Genomic DNA, 19,365 nt, shown 5'->3' with positions numbered 1-19,365 from the left:
GCAGAAAGGTCATGATTGAGGATTAAGAAAAGACCCCTGCATTTAGTAATCAAAAAAGCTTTAGTAACCTTGGAGGAAGGGGTTAGTTCATTTGGTTGGTAAAAAAGCTTTTGTATGCTATGTTACATTCTTTGGTAATTGTCTGTCCCCTTTTTAGTAAGGAATTTATTCCTGACCCATAGCAGTGAAAATACACAAAGTTTTAAAAAGATGTGAGCTGAAATATTCATGTTACATCCACTTTGAATTGTTTGTGAAATATGGAGGAAGATGTTGGTTTTAGCTAAATTTCCTCAAGACTGCTTTCCAGTTTTTCCCACTTTCACATTAGGAATTCTTTCCTAGGTAATGCATATTTAGCAGATTTATTGAATATTGGGTTATTGAGCTTCACATTGTTTTGCTTCATTTCTTTAACTAGTAACAGGTGGTTTTGATGACGGCTGCTTTATAATGTAATTGGAGATTTGGATTTGCTGTTTCCCTTTTGTTCCCTCCCTTTTTTTGCTTTGATGCCTTGGGTCTTCTGTTCCTCCAAGTGAATTTGCTTTCTTGCCAGTCCCAAGTGACTGCTTTCCTTGATATTTCTTTGACATGGACTCCTCTTCTCTCTAGAGGGCCCCTGCCGATCAAACATTTGTGTTTGATAGAAAGTGCATTTGGCAGAGGTGTCTGTGCATCTTCTCAGCTATAGGGCCTGTTTCTGCATTTGTCATCCCGACTGCTACAAGGGCTGTTCTAGAAGCTAGTATTATTATTGCAGCAGATTGGAGTCCCTTTTAACTTGTGGAGATTTCTGCTCCAAGTAACCCACCATCTTTTGATGTTATTTCCAGATTGAGACTCATCTAGTGTAATGCTTTTCTCTAGGTAAAAAAGAAAAATGTTTATTTGGAGAAAAAGGTCAGATTCAATTGTAGTTTACTTGCAAGTTGTTAAACTCATTTTCTATGAGATAATCTAGTTTATTACAGACCAGTGAAGTAAATGACTGAGGTAAATAAAAATATTGTCCTTCGTTAGCATCATTAAAACATCAAAAATTATATTTCATAAGGAATTAGATAGGAAGTTCTCCAGTCAGCCTTGCTTTGTTATAGAATCCACTTTTAAATATAAAAGGGAAACTAGGGGGCAGCTAGGTGGCGCAGTGAATAGAGCACCAGATCTGAATTCAGGAGGGCCGAGTTCAAATCTGGTCTCAGACACTTAACACTTCCTAGCTGTGTGACCCTGGGCAAGTCACTTAACCCCAGCCTCAGGAAAATAAAAATAAAAATAAAAGGGAAATTGGAACTTTAAAAAAAACATAGCTTCAGATCCCTGAACTTTGTACTTACAGAATGTTGGATGGTGTTTATCCTTTCTCACCATGACCTGAACTTTATTTGAGGATTAGAGATGGGTTTTGCCAACTAGCCAGCCTTACCAGTGATGTGAGAATAGGTCATGTTTTATATTGCATCTGGCTGAGGTTAGTAACTTAGTTTTTAAATTGGCAAGGAAAAAGTCAATAGAAAGTTGTCAGGACAGTTCCTCAATAGAAGTATAGGAGTTGATTTCTCCTCCAATGGGAGGATTCATTTCGTATTTTATGACTTTCAAGTTTTTTTTTCCCCTCTCCTCTACAATGCCCACCCAAAGCAGTAAGGACCATGTTACATATACAAATGATGACATGCCATTTGGACATTTGTTTTAAGGTTCTTTGAGTAGCGAAAACACTTGGAGTATGATGCTTCAGTGTGGAGTCACTGCAAGTTCAGACGAGGTCTCTGGTGCTTTGGCTGCATGACTTTGGGTCAGTCATTTCACCTCAGACTCATTTTCTTCATCTGCAAAAATGAAAATAATAATAGCACTTCCTGCCAAGGCTGTAGTAAAGGCAAAAGGTGATCATGGGTAAAGGACCTCGAAAACCTCAAGGTTGTTTTCTCACTTGCATACCTCCCTTTAAACATTAGCCAACAGCTGATTCTGGCAAACTTGACCCTCCCCCTAGAATAGAGGTTCCGTGAGGGATTCAGAGCCTCACAGCATCCTGAGGTGGAGGAAGGGCCATCCCCTCTAACATTCCTGACTAGTGATTGAGCAGCAGCCCTAGGGTGGTGTGGGGGGTGGGCGATGGAACCTTTGAGCAGAAGCCCCTAGCTTGTAGTTTGGTTAAACTAATCTGGGATAATGCTGTTGATAAGGACTTGTGAACAAATGATTTAGTCACTGGTTTTTCCTGGGAATATCCAGTGGGAAAACTTGGAATTTGTTTTGCCTTGGTGACTTTTTAAGGAATATTCATGCTGAGGATTAAAAGGCAGTGCCTAGAGGAGACTTGACTTTGCAGACGAGCTCTGGGAGATTGTAGCTCCCTAGAAAGTATGAACACGGTAGGAGCAAATGTCTAGAGGCTTCAGGTGTGGAGTATGAGGGAAAATCTCTTGAGTCAGACAGATGTGGCTGCTAAGTATCAAAACTCCCCACTTAACTATTCTCTCCTTTGGGGGTCTTTGGACACTGACCACTCAGTTGGAGGGCTGGAATGGAACCTTCTTCTGTCTCCAGACCCCTGGCTGTGTACTGCCTTTCTGTCCTTGGGCCAGTCCCTCACATGCTCCTAGACTTGGTTGAATGGGAGAGAGCTAACATTTTGTTTGCCAAAGGTAGTAGATTTGGGGCATGTTGTGAGCTGAAGGTGTCAGCAGGCTCAAGGAAGGAGCTTCAGTTCGGGGAGGAGCCAGTGTCCACATGCACAGAAACACACCGCAAAACAAATCAAAGACACTTTTAAAAAAGTATCCTAGGGAGGGAACAGAATCCCTCATACAGCACCTTTTCTGGGCAAGGTGCTGTGCTGTGCCAGGCTGTTATGTAGAAAGTGTCGCTTGAAGTAAACTGGCCTGAGGGAGCCCATTTCAGGTCTGGAGGATATTGGGGCCAGGTGAGGAAGCAGGGTCTAGAGTAATCTCAGAGCTAGAAGCCCGGATTGGCTGGACTGCAGTGCAGGAATTAGACTGATGTAGATTTGGGTCAGATTTTGAAGGCAAAGATTCTAATTGATTCTAGAGGTTTTTGAGTGGTGAGTAAGGAGTGACCTGGTTAGGATTTTAGGAAAATCTTTTGGTGGCTGTGTGGAGAATAGATGGATTAGAAAGGAGAGGGCTAGGGGTATAGGGAGACTGAAGAGGGTCTCAGGTGGGGCTAGTGGCCATCGGAGTAGACAGCATGTGATAGAAGACTAAAGTCACAAAGGCAAGATTGGCAAATAAACCGGGAGTAAAGGGTGGCTCGAAGACTCAATGGACAGAGCATCGGGTCTGGAGTCAGAAAAACTTGGGCTCAAACGTGGCCTCAGACACTTCCCAGCCAGGTGACTATGGAAAAGTCATTTTACCCTGTTTGCCTCAGTTTCCTCATCTGTAGAATGAACCAGAGAGGGAAATGGCCAATCTCTGTATTGTCTAGAGGAACAACAAACAACAAGGAGTCAAGGACAAAACAAGGGGAGAGTGGATCTAGATGACTGAAGCAGGTTCTTGAGAAATAGGGAAGCTGCCAGAAGAGAGACTGGGGCATAGAGATGAAAATTAAACCTGAAGTAGCTAATGAGGTCACCAAAAAGTATAAAGAGAGTAGGACACAGGACAGAATTTTGGGGCTTTGAGTCTTGAATGGGGGATACAGTTCTCTTGTTTCACAAGAAAAATCGGATTCAGAAAGGTAAAAATAACCTGGGAAGAAAAATAAAAATGCAAGTAGTCCACATTCATTTTCCAGTGTTCTTTCTCTGGGTGTAGCTAGTTCATCATTGATCAGTTGGAACTGATTGGATCTTCTCATTGTTGAAGATTTCCACTTCCATCAGAATGTATCCTCATACAGTATTGTTGTTGAAGTGTATAAGGAGCTCCTGGTTCTGCTCGTTTCACTCAACATCAGTTGATGTAAGTCTCTCCAGGCCTTTCTGTATTCCTCCTGCTGGTCATTTCTTACAGAAAAATAATATTCCATAACCTTCATATACCACAATTTACCCAACCATTCTCCAATTGATGGGCGTCCGTTCATTTTCCAGTTTCTGGCCACTGCAAAAAGGGCTGCCACAAACATTTTGGCACATACAGATCCCTTTCCCTTCTTTAGTATTTCCTTGGGATATAAGCCCAGTAGTAGCAGTGCTGGGTCAAAGGGTATGCACAGTTTGATAATTTTTTGGGCGTAGTTCCAGATTGCTCTTCAGAATGGCTGGATTCTTTCACAACTCCACCAACAATGCATCAGTGTCCCAGTTTTCCCACATCCCCTCCAACATTCATCATTGTTTGTTCCTGTCATCTTAGCCAATCTGACAGGTGTGTAGTGGTATCTCAGAGTTGTCTTAATTTGCATTTCTCTGATCAGTAGTGATTTGGAACACTCATATGAATAGAAATAGTTTCAGTTTCATCATCTGAAAATTGTCTGTTTATATCCTTTGACCATTTATCAGTTGGAGAATGGCTTGATTTCTTATAAATTAGAGTCAGTTCTCTATATATTTTGGAAATGAGGCCTTTAACTGTAAAAATGTTTTCCCAGTTTGTTGCTTCCCTTCTAATCTTGTTTGCATTAGTTTTGTTTGCATAAAAGCCTTTTAACTTGATTCAATCAAAATCTTCTATTTTGTGATCAATAATGATCTCTAGTTCTTATTTGGTTACAAATTCCTTCCTCTTCCTCAAGTCTGAGAGGCAAACTATCCTATGTTCTTCTAATTTATTTATAATCTCATTCTTTATGCCCAAATCATGAACCTATTTTGATCTTATCTTGGTATATGGTGTTAAGTGTGAGACCCATGGTGTCTTTAAGGGACTAGCCAGGAATCTGAACCATAGGCTCTGAAGTGATGGATGGATACTTAGGGTCCTGCTTAATCCTTACCTGCTCTGTCATCGAGGTCCTGCTGTGTGTCTGTCCCATTGACTGCTTTTTATTCTCGGGATTTCAATGCTTGGTTTTCCATCAATGCCTCCAGTTGTATCCTCCCACTCAGAGGTTATGATTATCACATCTAGTACCTAGGCCTTCAGGAAATCTCAGGCCACTGTCCCACCCAGTGGTTCTTTACCAATCTTACCCCAATCAGAGGTCTTCAGAGCTCTCTGGCCGAGGACAATTGCATGCAAGCTCAAGATCTTTATTCCACATGTTCACATCCTGCCCCTGCCCTACTTCCTGGTCCCCACTCCTTATATTGGGTCTATAAGGTCACACGCTCAGCCAATTAAAAGAGATGCCTCCTGTTGATGATGAGATCTCAATGCGGCAAGAGCTTCTGCTCACAAGTCAGTCCACTTTGTTCACAGAAAACCACATCTTCGGATCCTGTCAGCTGGGTTCTAATGGAATCCAGGATGATGCCTAGCTTGAGAGTCAGAAGTACTGGGAGAAAGTGTTGTCCTCAAAGGATTTAGAGACAGAAATAATGAGTTCTTTTTGCTTATCTCCTTTGGCCCTCACAACCACCCTGGGAGGTAGGGACTACCATGATACCCATTTTACAGATAAGAAAGTGACTTGATCAGTGGGCACAGACCTAATAAGGATGTGCAACTGGATTTGAACTGTTTAATAATAGCAGCCATTCAGGCACAGCCCCTCCTGTACAGAGGAGGCTTTTTCTTGGGTCTGGGGTTCCCCGGAGCTGCTAGTCGAGGATTTTAGGGGAGTGTCACAAGAGTTCTTAAGGTAAACTGACAATGTTTTGAGAAGATCAGCTAGCTGGAGTTGAGAGACTTGAGTGTTCTTGACTCCAGGGTTCTTCTTAAGGGTATCTTCCTGAACATCCCCTTTCCTGAGTGAATACATTTCATTTCTGCAGTACCTTTTAATCACTTCCTAGGCTACTACCCTTTTGTTTTTTTATCTGCATCCAAATGAATACTTAGTCTGTCATACTCTATAGAGGTGAAAAGCTTTGAAGAATAGAAATCAGAGGCAGTTTTGCTCAGCAGCTTGCCCATAAAGATATGATTTAAATAATTTTTCTCTGTTATCCTGAAAAGTTTCATCTTGTGTAAATCCTCCTCCTTTCATGGCTAAACTACTTGGGAAAAAAAATCTATCTTCTTCCTCCACTTCATTTCTCACTCTCTTCTAAATCAGGTTTTTTGGTTTTTTTAAACTCCAAAGAGAAACCATGCATATTGACTTAGCTGAAAACCTCATAGGAACATCATTACTTGAGTCCTCTCTCTCAAGAGTGGTACGGCCCCAGAGTTTAGCACTTCTATCCGAATGCTCTCTGCAAAGTTAACTGTGATCTTTTCAGTGACTAAATCTGATTCTCTGCCACCTCTTCCATTGCTAGCTCTCCTGGAAAGAACTCTACTTTTCTCTTGAGGTTTCTTGCTGTGTCTTTCATATCATAACCAGGGGGCCTCTAAAGCTTTGTCCTGGATCCTCTTCACAATTGCTCCCTATGTTCTCATTTGGGGATTTCATCAACTCCATCATCTATTTTTTTTTTTTTTTTAAGATTATACATGTATAATCATTTTGCAAAACTCTGTATTCTGGATTTTTCTCCTTTTTCCCCTCCTTACCTTCTCCCCAAGAGAGCATGCAATCTGATAGAAGTTAAAAATGTGCAGCTCTTTTTTTTCCTCTCAATATTTTATTTTTCTAATGACATGTAAAGATAGTTTTCAACATTATTTTTGTAAGATTTTAAGTTCCCCAATTTTTTTTTTCTCCCTCTCTTCCTTCTTTCTCCCCTCCCCCAAGACAGCAAACAATCCGGTATAAATTAGACATGAACAACTATTTGAAACATATTTCCATATAAGTCATGTTAGGAAAGCAAAATCAGAATAAAATGGAAAAACCACAAGAGAGAAAAAGCAAATTAAAAAAAGTAAAAATAGTATGTTTTGATTCACATTCACTCTCCATAAATTTCTCTCTGGATGTAGATGGCATTTTCCATCCAGAGTCTATTGAAATTGTTTTGGATCACTGTTGCTGAGAACAGCTAAGTCTTTGACAGTTGATCATCACATAATCTTGCAGTTACTGTGTATGATATTCTCCTGCTTCTGCTCACTTCACTTAGTTATCAGTTCATGTAAGTCTTTGCAGGCTTTTCTGAAATGCCCCTGCTCATCATTTTTTAATAAACAATAATATTTTGTTACATTCATCTGCCATTGCTTTTTTGGGAGCAGATAGTGGCCATCACTTTGCCCAAAGCTCTGGGCCTGGAATCAGTCCCCCACACTTAGTAGTTCTGTAATCTTGGACAAGTTACTTAATTTTTGCTTGCCTCGGGTTCCCAGGGTGGTAGTGAGGATCAGATAATGTTTGTAAAGCAAATGCCACAGTGCCTGGCGTATTGGAGGGGCTTTACGAACGCCAGCTATTATTATCCTTATTGATTTTTTTTTAAAGCAAGGTTGGAATATGAAGGATCAGTCAGTCAATAGACATTAAGGTCCTGTATGCCAGGCGCTGAGTTAAACGCTGGTGACAAAATGGCAGGAACAATTGCTCCCCTTAAGGAGCTTGGGATTTAATGGGAACATTCCATATCTATATAGCCTACAAAGGGAAGCAGGAAAAAAAGGGAGGGGAGGAAGACATGAAGAGGTGGAGGTTCTTTTTTTTTTTTTTTTTTTTTATTCATTTTTCCAAACTATCCCCTCCCTCCCTTCACTCCCTCCCCCCCCCCCCCATGGCAGGTAATCCCATACATTTTACATGTGTTACAATATAACCTAGATACAATATATGTGTGTAAATACCTTTTTCTTGTTGCACATTAATTATTAGCTTCCGAAGGTATAAGTAACCTGGGCAGACAGATATTAGTGCTAACAATTTACATTCACTTCCCAGTGTTCCTTCTCTGGGTGTAGTTATTTCTGTCCATCATTGATCAGCTGGAAGCGAGTTGGATCTTCTCTATGTTGAAGATTTCCACTTCCATCAGAATACATCCTCATACAGTATTGTTGTTGAAGTGTACAGTGATCTCCTGATTCTGCTCATTTCACTCAGCATCAGTTGATGTAAGTCTCTCCAGGCCTCTCTGTATTCCTCCTGCTGGTCATTTCTTACAGAGCAATAATATTCCATAACCTTCATATACCATATTTTACCCAACCATTCTCCAACTGATGGACATCCATTCATCTTCCAGTTTCTAGCTACAACGAAAAGGGCTGCCACAAACATTTTGGCACATACAGGTCCCTTTCCACTCTTTAGTATTTCTTTGGGATATAATCCCAATAACAGCAATGCTGGGTCAAAGGGTATGCACAGTTTGACAACTTTTTGGGCATAGTTCCAAATTGCTCTCCAGAATGGCTGGATTCTTTCACAACTCCGAGGTGGAGGTTCTTTAAGAGGTCAGGCTCCTTCCTTCCATTGGGGAAAGGACATTGGTTAGGGAGGCAGTGAGTGAGCCATGGCAGCAGATGGAATGGAGTGGGACAATCTTTTCCCACTGAGGCCATTGTGGTTCAGCTGTGTCTGACTCTTTGTGACCCCATTGGAGGTTTTCTTGGAGGAAATACGGCAGTGATTTGCCATTTTCTTTCCTTGTTCATTTTACAGATGAGGAAACTGAGGTAAATAAAATGCAGTGACTTAACCCAAGACCACACTGTTAGTATGTATTTGAGACCCACATTTGAACTCCAATCCTCCTCTGACTCCCAGGCCTGTTTCCCTAATAAGCTACAAAACTAGAATTCAAACCCAAATTCAAACTCCAAATTCAGCAATGTTTTTCAAGAGTTATATTGTGTATTTGTTTCTTAGCGAGCGTTGTGAGGGTCTCAGAGAAGCTCTTTGTAGCTGGTTGTAGTTAGGTTCTTAAAAGCAAAATTCAACATTTTCTTTTCTCCTTTGAATATTTCCTAGTTAAGATGCCTGTTTCCATACTGGACTTGGTGTTGTTATTGCTACTTAAACATTGATACAGATTTTTTAAAAAATAGGACTTTGAGTCTTAAAGATTCTTTATAATTATGCAATTTTCCTTTAAACTCTTCAGTTGTTACAGGTACTGTGGTAGTTGTTAAATATTCAAGTTTCATGTGACAACTCTTAGAAATAATTTTCATAGTTTTATTTCTCTATAAATACTTTTTTGCCTTACTTGTAACTATTTTTATTCTATTGCCTGACTTTCTTGGAGACAGTTATACTGGTCTTTTATGTATCATGCTAACACAAATCTAGCTCTTAGAGTCTAGCACAGAAGTACCAGTGTTAGAAACACTGTATTAAGAAAAGTAATTCTTTGCGGGGAAGAATGGTTCTTGGATTGGCTTTAGGAATGTTTGAATACCAAGTGAATTTTATTAGTCCATGGAAACAAGCAGAGCTCTGTGGGAAGGAACAAACAAGGAAGCTATGAGGAATGGGATTTGGATGGCTTGCTTTTTGGGGATGTTTCTAGAAAAGTCATTTGTAAGGATTCATTAAGTATAGGTAACTTTTTTTTTTTTTAAGACTGAAGTGAAATGTTAACAATATTAACATTTTTTTGGACCTGCTCTGGAATGTGTGTATGTAGCATTTGGAATGCATGCTTATGTTGGAAATGCATAATAAATGAATTCTGGAACACAGTGGAGGATTAGTAAAGTTTGAGCTGGTTCAGATTCCCTGCTAATTCTAGGAACTATGGGAACTTAATAAAAGGGACTCAAAAATACCTAAATTTAGAAGTAAGCTTCAAGGTGGTTGTTGTTGTTTTAAACTCTAAATACATGAAATCTTAGACTCTGTATAGGGTTAAGAGTGTAGCTGAGTGCAGTAGAGTGCCACAGCTGCAATCAGGATGACCTTGGTTGACATGTGGCCTCAGACACTTATTAATTGTGTGATCCTGGACAAGTCACTTTACCCTGTTTGCCTCTGTTTTTTTTAATCCATAAAAGGAGCTATAGAAGAAAATAGCAAACCATTTCAGTATCTTTGCCAAGGAAATCCAAAATGGGGTCATGAGTAATGTGGACAGAACAGTTGGGTTTGAAACAAATATCACTGGCTTTTAATTAGTGGTTACTGAATAGTTTTAATTCCATTTGTTTGTATGGAAAGACTGGGAAAATCAGTAATTCTCCAGGGAGACTTCTCCCAAGTCAATTAGTTCTGGGGACATACGGATAAAAATGGAACAGTATCTGCTTGAAAGGAGCTGATGTTCTATTGGATGTTCCCAAAGCAAGTATAAAATAAACTCCACTTCCCACTCTCATCTCTACCAATAAAAATTAGATTGGTTAATAAGGTGAAAAAATGTCTAAGATTGAGGATTTGTTGTGTGAGATTTGGATATAGTTGCATGACTTTTATGTTCCTAGTATTTTTTACATGTGAATCTTAGCTCGTTGATATGCAGTCATTTTACTTGACCTCTTAATGAGTAGAGGAAAGGTAAAATTGAGTTAATCCACTAAGAGCATTGTGCTATATTAGAAGGCCAAGCTTTGACCTCCCAGCTCTCCTTTTCTTACCCAAGTGACCCTGGATGAGTCAACTTTTTTTGAACCTCAATTGCCTCAATTAAAAATGAATAGTTTGGAATAGATTATCTTGAAGATCTCATTCTATGTATTCAAGTATATTTCAAACTGTAAAGCAACTTCTCCATTTATCTTGTAAATTATTCAAAATTTTTTTCAGTAGTTTTTCCCCCAAATACATGAAAGATAGTTTTCAAAATTCACCTTTGCAAAACCTCATGTTCCAATTTTTCCCCCTCATCCTCCTCTTACTCCTCACCCAGACATCAAGCAATCCACTAAAAGTTAAACCTGTGCAATTCTTTTAAATATATTTCCAAATTCGTTATGATGTACAAGAAATATCAGATCAAAAGGGGAAATAAAAAACATAGAAGCAAACAAACACTACCACCACCAAAAAAAGTGAAAATACTATGTTGTGATCCATAATTGTTCCCCACAGTCTTCTTTCTGGATGCGGATGCATTTCTCCATCATAAGTCTATTGGAATTGCCTTGAATCACCTCATTCTTGAAAAGAACCGACTTCATCACAATTGATCATCATAAAATCTTGTTGCTGTGTACAATGTTCTCTTGCTTCTATTCACTTCACTTAGCATCAATTTGTATGTGTGTCTCCAGGCCTTTCTGAAATAGGCCTGCTAATCATTTCTTATGGAACAATAATATTCCTTTACATTCATACACCATCAGATATTCAGCCATTCCCCATATGATGGGAATGCACTCAATTTCCAGTTCCTTGCCATTCTCTGTAAATAATTTTGAAGATATATTCCATTGGGAAAGACAAAATCACTTAGAAATTCATTAATGTTTTATAAAGTCATCTTTCTGTACTTTAAAAGAAATATGAAAATCAGTGGTTTTCTATTCTAGAGGTTGAGGTGAGCGTGAGAAGGTAGGATCTAGTTTTGTAATTTCATGTTAAGTAAATGCCATATTTCTTTTGCAGTTTATGATTTTGGAGGCTAAACTAGGGTATTGAGAGCTCTTGTAACTCAGGGCAAGTCATACTCATTTGATCCAGAAACTGGACTTGAACCCAGGTTTTCCTGGCATTGTCATTATGCATTGTGCCTAATGCTCTTCTCCATAGAACTTAAAAAAGATAACCTTCAAGTGACTATGTGTTAGTAGTTAGCCCTGTTTCTCTCTATACATCATCCAAAGCATCTATCTACACAGTCCGTTTTTAATAAACTTTTGAAAAGCTAGTATAGGTTCATAAGATTTCTTGCATAGCCCTTTTTGTAGTGGCTAGAAACTGGAAAATGAATGGATGCCCATCAATTGGAGAATGAATGAATAAATTATGGTATATGAATGTTATGGAATATTATTGTTCTGTAAGAAATGACCAACAGGATGCATATAGAGAGGCCTGGAGAGACTTACATCAATCGATGCTGAATGAAATGAGCAGAACTAGGGGATCATTATACACTTCAACAATGATACTGTACGAGGATGTATTCTGATGGAAGTGGATTTCTTCAACATAGAGAAGAGCTAATCCAATTCCAGTTGATCAATGATGGACAGAATCAGCTACACCCAGAAAAGGAACACTGGGAAATGAGTGTAAGCTGTGCGCATTTTTTGTTTTTCTCCCCAGGTTATTTTTACCTTCCGAATCCAGTTCTTCCTTTGCAGCAACAACAACAACAAAATTCGGTTCTGCACATATATATTGTACCTAAGATATACTATAACATATTTAATATGTATGGGAATACCTGCCATCTAGGGGAGGGGGTGGAGGGAAGGAGGGTAAAAACTCGGAACAGAAGGGTGTACAAGGGATAATGGTGTAAAAAATTACCTATGCATATATACTGTCAAAAATGTTATAATTATAAAATTAATAAAAAAAAAAGATTTCTTGCATAAAGTGTAAATTATTTTACTCATAATTCTTTATAGGGTTCTTTCTCTTCACCTCTGCCTTCTGACTTCTTCAAATCTCACTATGATTTAAACTCATTATAGGCAGGAGGCCTTTCCGTTCCATGCCTTCCCTCTGAGTTTCCCTGGTTTAGCCCATGTAGATCTTGTTTGTGTTATTGTTTGCACATTGTCTCCCCAACAGACTGAAACCTTCCTGAGTGCAGGGGCTTGGTTTATTCTCACCCCTAGGCACAGTTGGCACATGGCAGTTTATTGCCATGTATTAAAGACTCTATTAGAGGTCAGAAAGGAGAGTTTGGAATTTGTGTGTGTGTATGTTTATAATTTATATGAAAATATATTTTTTTAGCTTCCTATTTTCAAAATATTTGCATAGGTAGTTTTCAGCATTCACCTTTGCAAAACCTTGTGTTTCAAATTAAAAATATTTTTAAAAGGTATTTTCTCCCCCACATTTCATTGAGTTACAAAAATTTATGGCTGCGTGTTTATAATGAGAAGTCTTTTAGTACTTTAAAAATTCACTTTATTTCCATTCAGCCCCAATAGGAAGACAATACCTATTTTGTAGGCAGCTGCAAAAAAAATCTTATTTGTAAATTTTGTCAGATACTGTACTGTGTAAATGTTAAGCACCGTGATTATTTTCTCCATATATCATTGCAAAATGACATTTTTTAGTCATTTTAGTAATGAGTAATTTTATTGTGATTTTTCTTCACAGAAATCATAAATAAGAATCTGAAATTTCAATATGATAACGTGGACATTAACAATGATGGTACAGATAAATCCAGAAGTCTGGGAATCATGTTCTAAGTGAAGCACTTGTCCAAAGGTAAGAAAAACTTTTAATACTTTCTGGGCTTCATTAGTAGAAATGTTAATTGAGAATTTTTATAAGATAGACTGTGTGTAATGAATATATCCATGGAGGTCATTTCAACATTGTTGAAACGAGGCAGGGTCATTAAGTTCTAGAATTACATGCTAGGATGAAGACTTAAGGTTCTCCTGTGGTTGTTTGGTCTCTCACAGCACAGTGAGACACACTGGAAAATACTGAATCCTTTCTTCTCCATCTGTGAAATGGAATAACATCTCTTCTGCTTTAGCCCTGCCCACGAATTTGGATCTTTTATTTTATTTTTTCCCCAAATATTAGCTTAAATACCTTTATAGTTTTTATAGCTAGACAGTTAACCTGCCTTAGACTTTTCTTGGTGAGAATTTCTAGGTGGCTTTAGGGCAGTTTTATGAGGCAAGTCTTGAGTCTTAATTCCTTTTTCCTTAGCTCTAATAGCAGCGCATTGGTTTATCAGGTATGCGTTTTGAGCTCTAGGCTTAAAATGAACCAACTCTTCGAACTCAAGCAGTATTCACTTTTCTGTGTAATAAGGGAAGTGGTAATTCTCTTGACCAACTTTTAAAAATAATAACTTTAATTCTAGATGTATCCCCAAGGTCTCATGGTCGACTATTGATTTTTCTCTCCTTTAGGGTCACATATTAGAATTCTACCTCTGAAATGATTGACAGCCCCAAAAAATCATAAATTTCAACTCTGATCAACCCAGTTTTTTTGGAAAGATTTCCCTTTATTCCTCCCCATTATTTGACATTTGTGGTTAAATAATGCAGGAAAAATAAACCTCTCAATTCTTATATTTTTTGAAAATCTTTCTGTCTTTCTTTCTTACCTTAGAGGCAATACTGGTAAAGTAAAACACTTGTTTATTAAGTAAGGCTCCTGGATTGTCCCTAACAATTTGTGCTTTGGCAGACTTGAGAAAGTTTTAAAATTTTCTCTGATATTAGCATGTCTTGTTAATTTGTTTGTCTTGAAAGTGAACTGTAGACAACGTTCTTGATGGAGATCTTGCCTTGAAGCTGTGATGACCTTGCAGGTGTACATTTTTGCAAGGGGACTGAGAGGCTAAGGTATATGAAATGAGCCTGGTGTCTGACCTGGCCTTGGAGTTGGAGGTGGACTGTGGAGGTAGGGCTTTTGAATGCTCTAGTTGTGAGCATAGTTCTCTCTGTGTTGACTACAGATCTGCCTTCCTTTACCTTGTGTCTGCTAAAGCTAAGAAGATGGAGTCTTAATTTCATTTTTGCGCAGACATTCTTGCTCTTCTAGTATTTAATGCTATGCTCATGGCCATGTTGTCTTTTTTTCTGGGCTTAATGTTCCTGTTTCTTACCCTTTTCTTTTATGCATTGATTTTGGATGCTTCATCTTGTGATGGGAAGCAAGGAAAGGGAAAGGAAGAAACATTTATGTAGAGTCTACTATGTGCCAGAACTGTGCTCAGCACTTTTACCAACAGATAAGCCCATCTTTGCAACAACCCTGAGAGACGGGTGCTGCTATTATCTCTGTTTCGTACCTGAGAAAACTGAGGCAGACAGTTTAAATGACTTGTTCAGAGTTACTTAGCTAGGAAGTGTCCAATGGGCTAATTCCAAACCATGTCTCCCTAACTCCACCCTGGTTACTAGGGATGTGGTTCAGTTGGGGGGAGGCTGCAGCAAGAGTCTCTCCTGTCCAGGCTCTGGGGCAATATATTTTTTTCTGCATCTTGATACTGCATTGTATTATATACCATATCATACTCTTGACATAGGGTTGGTATAGATGGAATGCCATCCTTGGCAACAGCATGATCCCAGACCAGCTCTCATCTCTGTCACGTAGGGATTGACTTCGGGAAATCAACCTAATCTTAGGCAGTTGTTAAAACTGTAAATCATTCAACACTTATTGACCTCCTTTGGTGCAAGTTTTTCATCAGCAAAATTACGAGACTTGGCCAGATACTCATGCTGTTGACTCTCAGGGAGTTTTATAAGCAGCTTTGTAATTTGCAGCCCCCTCCCAAACATCCCATGTCTTTCTGGGTATGTGCAGTTGGTTTTGAAAGTCAATACTTTTATGTTTAGCTGTATTAAATTTTATCTTGTCAAATTTAGCCCAGAGGTTATCGTGATTAAGGATTTAAGCTTCCATCACTTGGCTTCTTCACTCTCCTTCCCAGCTTCGGGTCATCTGTAAATTTGAAAGTGATAAAAATGCTAGAAGCTACAAGCCAAGGAGTTTAGCCCTTTTGCCACTGTAATCTCTTAAGGGAGTGCCACAGGATTATCCTTCTAGAACAGGAAGAGATCATAGCCCTCTTTTTACGGGGTAAAACAAGAGGCCTAGCAGTTAAAAGTCACATTTATTAATGACCAAATTAGGGCTTAAGTCCAAGTCTTTGGACTCTAACCATGGTTCTGGAGCATCCATCAATGCATTTGAGGATACTCTTTCTCTGTTGCGTTATATTCAGTTCTGACCCTGCCTAATTGGATTTCCCTGTTCATGTTTATCTTGTGATGGACAGTCCTCATTTCAAGATATTAAAAAATTGTTGCTCATGGCAGTTTCTAGGAAGAAAGTACATTTGGATCTCAGAGTAGCTGTTAATTGCCGCTAAGTGACCCGAGTGCCCTGGTACATTTTTATCTTGGAATAGTGATTATTTGACGGAAAAGGACTTCAGATTCACATAGAAAGCTGATCTTACGTGTCTAGCTTTGTTTAGGGATTAGTGATTTCTGAATAAATGATGGTATAATCTGCATTTAGCATTCTTGATACTAATAGTCATTTATAAGTGATTTTATCTTTGAAATCATATGTATACTTTGGGAAATTTTCTGAAGAGATTGTCTTGTGGACAGTTTTCTCTTACCTCTTAGCAAGGGCATTAGTTGACATGTTTCAAAATTGATTTCCTTTTTTTAAATCAGAGAATTTGGGAGGTTCTAATTGCCTTTTGGCTGAAATGGAAAGTTTCAATCACCAAAGCCTGAATTTTATTCTGTTATGGATCCAAATCCTTCAGCATAGCATAGAAATTTTTCTAAAAAGAAATGATTTTTTCTCAAGTGATAACTCTTTGGTTGCACCAGTAAGTTATCGATATGCCATTTTGTAGAAGGCCTCAGATGGTATCTACACCTTTTGAATGACTAAAGAACGTCCTATTAGCATATATGGCTTCTCAGAAAATGACAATTTGGTTGTAGAAATGTAAGTTTATGATTATTTTGATTGTTTAACACTTTGACTATTAAAGATGTAGTATAAATGACGAGTTAATTTTTAGGAATTATTTCTTCTCCTGATAATAGGGAGCTTCTGAAGCCCTAGCCAAATCCATTGCGGGGGCTACTATATTCTGCTTTTGATCTTTAGTTGAGAGCATGGGAGTGATCCTTGAAATAAAACCAAGTGCTCGTACTTGTTGATAGATGGAATTCACTGTTGTATTGCAGAGGTGGACACTTAAAAATAACTTTTCAGTTATTCCTTACAGATAATGTAGTAGGTGATCACATGGTTCAGCCTGAGTAATTTCTTCTTTAAAGAATGGTGCAAGAGATCTACATGTTCTCCAGGTTTTTTTGAATTTGTTTTTCTAGTGGAAAAATGGACTAAACCTTTGCATTTTATTGGTAACCAATCTTGGAACCCTTCTCCAGATCCTTCTTCTTTTCCACTTTTCTGTCTTCACAAGTATGAAAGCAGGTTTCCTAAACTGCATCACTAACTGTTGTTCACTTGATACAATTCAGCATGTATAAGCTTCCTCCCAAATCGCAATTAATAATCAGTATCACTTTGAGTGATCTTGGAGTTGGAGGTAAAACATCTAAGTGTTGTCTTTTAGTTTTTACTCACCATCTGTTTCTTGAGCTTTCATAGCCTGCTTCAAAGTTTATACCAAGAGCACTGTCTATGTAAGACTTTTTTTTTTTTTTTTTTTTTTTAATTTGCCTTGCAGTTTGATTTTGGGCAACAGTTCCCTATTTTGACAAATTTTTACCATGTTCTTCCTGCTTCCATCTGATGATGATCTTGGTACTGGTTATGAGAGCTATAATCAACCTGTTTCCAATTTTTATTTGGGAATTTACCTTCTGGGCTAGAGTGTCAATCATAGGGGGAGTTGGAATTAGAAACAGATGGAGATAGTGAGGAATATACTTCCTGGAAGTTTTGGAACTTTGTTTTTACGTCAGAGAAAAGCAAAAATAGAATACACCTTTACGGAGAGGTATTGAACAATTAAAAATAACAAAGTAAGAAACAGTTTCAGATGGCTGAGGGCCAGCCCAGCTTTTACAGACTAACTCTATGTTCCGCAGCAAGCTGGAAATTTGGGGAATTGTCTCTGTTTATGTCTTATCAATAAAGAGCTTTAGTCTGAATCTGGTTCCATATTGGATGTCGTCCTTGCTTCCTTTGCCAGTTAATGGTCCTCAGTGGCCTAGTGCTGTGCAGTGTTTCTGGTTCCATAGTGAGATCTTCCTGTGGGAGCATGGAGAGCCGTCTGCCACAGTGCTCCTTCCTAATTCTTGGAAGTTGGGCTGAAATGTTGCCAGTTAAACTCGTTTGAGCTTAGCCAATGATGTTCCTTAATGCCTGATATTTCTCTGTAATTCCTTCAGTCACCCAAGTCACCCCAACTGTTCTACCCAGTGGACATTAGGGAGCTACCTGCCCAGTCTGTTGGACTCGGCAGTCATTATATAGCAGTTCTTAGTGGTTGAGGATGAATCTTACACCTTGGGTCTGAGGTGTTTGAACTTAGTCTTTGACACCATAACCGTAACCTTATGTTCCTTATCCACTTTTTTTTTTTTTTTTGGTGAGACTCTAGAGAATGAAAATGAAAGAATAAGAGGGAGCTTGTTAGCTTTAAAAAAAAAAAAAGCTTTTAGTTATTTTGTATGTAATTTACATATGATTAGCATATGCATTTAATGGAAACCTCTTCTGGCCTTGATGGGCACATTCATTTTAAGTTTTCTTAGCTTGTCAGATTCCAACTTTATTGTAATCTTTTTTGCTAATGCCAATAAATATGTGATTTTCGTATGAAATTAGGAGAAAATCCAGATTTAAAGTTGTGAGCTTTGTAATGAGGCAAGAGAATACAGAGCAGAATGCATTGTGTTGACTGTACCAGACAGAATGATGAGATGTTGTTTTTATTTGTAGCACAATCTGTCACAGAATTTTGAGAATAGAAATGCTTTTAAGCATTTAGAAGATAGTATTTAGTGTAAAATCTTTTTTTTTTTTTTTTTTTGTCTTTGAGTGTTAGTTAGTAAATAATGACCAAAAAGAGATGTTACATAGAAATTATTTTATCAAATATTTAAACATGCTCTTGAATCTGGATTGGTAGAGAAATAAAAATGCTTACCTCAGAGTATAGTAGAATTTATGGTAGAGAACAATCAGATTTTTGAGAATCTGGAATTAGGGATAGAAACTTACCCTCTGTGTTTGGAATAATAATGATCATATTTTCTTATCTGAAATACTGTATCTTTGAGGCAGTGTAAACATAGAATTTCTTTCTAGTTCAGATGGTTGGCAAGGCAGCCATTTGTTGATATCTGTAATTTGAAGGATAGGATTATTTGGATAGTTAACATGTATTAACATTAGTTTAAAAATATTATACGATAACTAGATACTTTTCTATGAATTTGTAGAATTATAGCCAACGTAGTAGCATTGTCAGTGTTATTTGTGAATATTTGTCTTTGGTTTTATAATTGAAGCTTAAGTTTAATGTTATATTTACTTTGTATCTTTTTGCTTTTAATATTTTCTAACATCTATTATCTTTAGGTTAAAGAGTCTTATACATGGCCTTATGAAGAAAATGTGTCATTTTGAATTTTTTTTCCCTTTCCTTCATCCCCCCCTTCTTTGAAATTTCCAGTTTACCATCATTTCTTTTTTCATGAAATTGAAATTTATCATAATTTTGATGTTACTGGTCCAAAAATTAAACAAAAAGGAATTACAGGTTGGATCCCATTATAATAAATAGCAATAAAGGATACTACATGGAATATCTTTGCA

At 38.0% G+C, this 19,365-nt stretch overlaps 1 protein-coding gene across 5 annotated transcripts in view; it reads left to right on the top strand.

The window, feature by feature from the left end:
• Window positions 1-19,365, top strand: part of ZZZ3 (zinc finger ZZ-type containing 3) — a 64,835-nt gene that overhangs the window by 8,570 nt on the left and 36,900 nt on the right. For all 5 annotated transcript variants that reach the window (XM_074265600.1, XM_074265602.1, XM_074265598.1 and 2 more), the window contains exon 2: window positions 13,159-13,272. The gene's annotated coding sequence lies outside the window, so the exon portion shown is untranslated. The remainder of the gene's footprint in view (window positions 1-13,158; window positions 13,273-19,365) is intronic.

Source organism: Sminthopsis crassicaudata, chromosome 4, assembly GCF_048593235.1.
Source record: "Sminthopsis crassicaudata isolate SCR6 chromosome 4, ASM4859323v1, whole genome shotgun sequence".
NCBI classification, from domain to species: Eukaryota; Metazoa; Chordata; class Mammalia; order Dasyuromorphia; family Dasyuridae; genus Sminthopsis; species Sminthopsis crassicaudata.
Note: the sequence above shows the minus strand (reverse complement) of the source record. Positions and strands in the feature narration are given on the sequence as shown.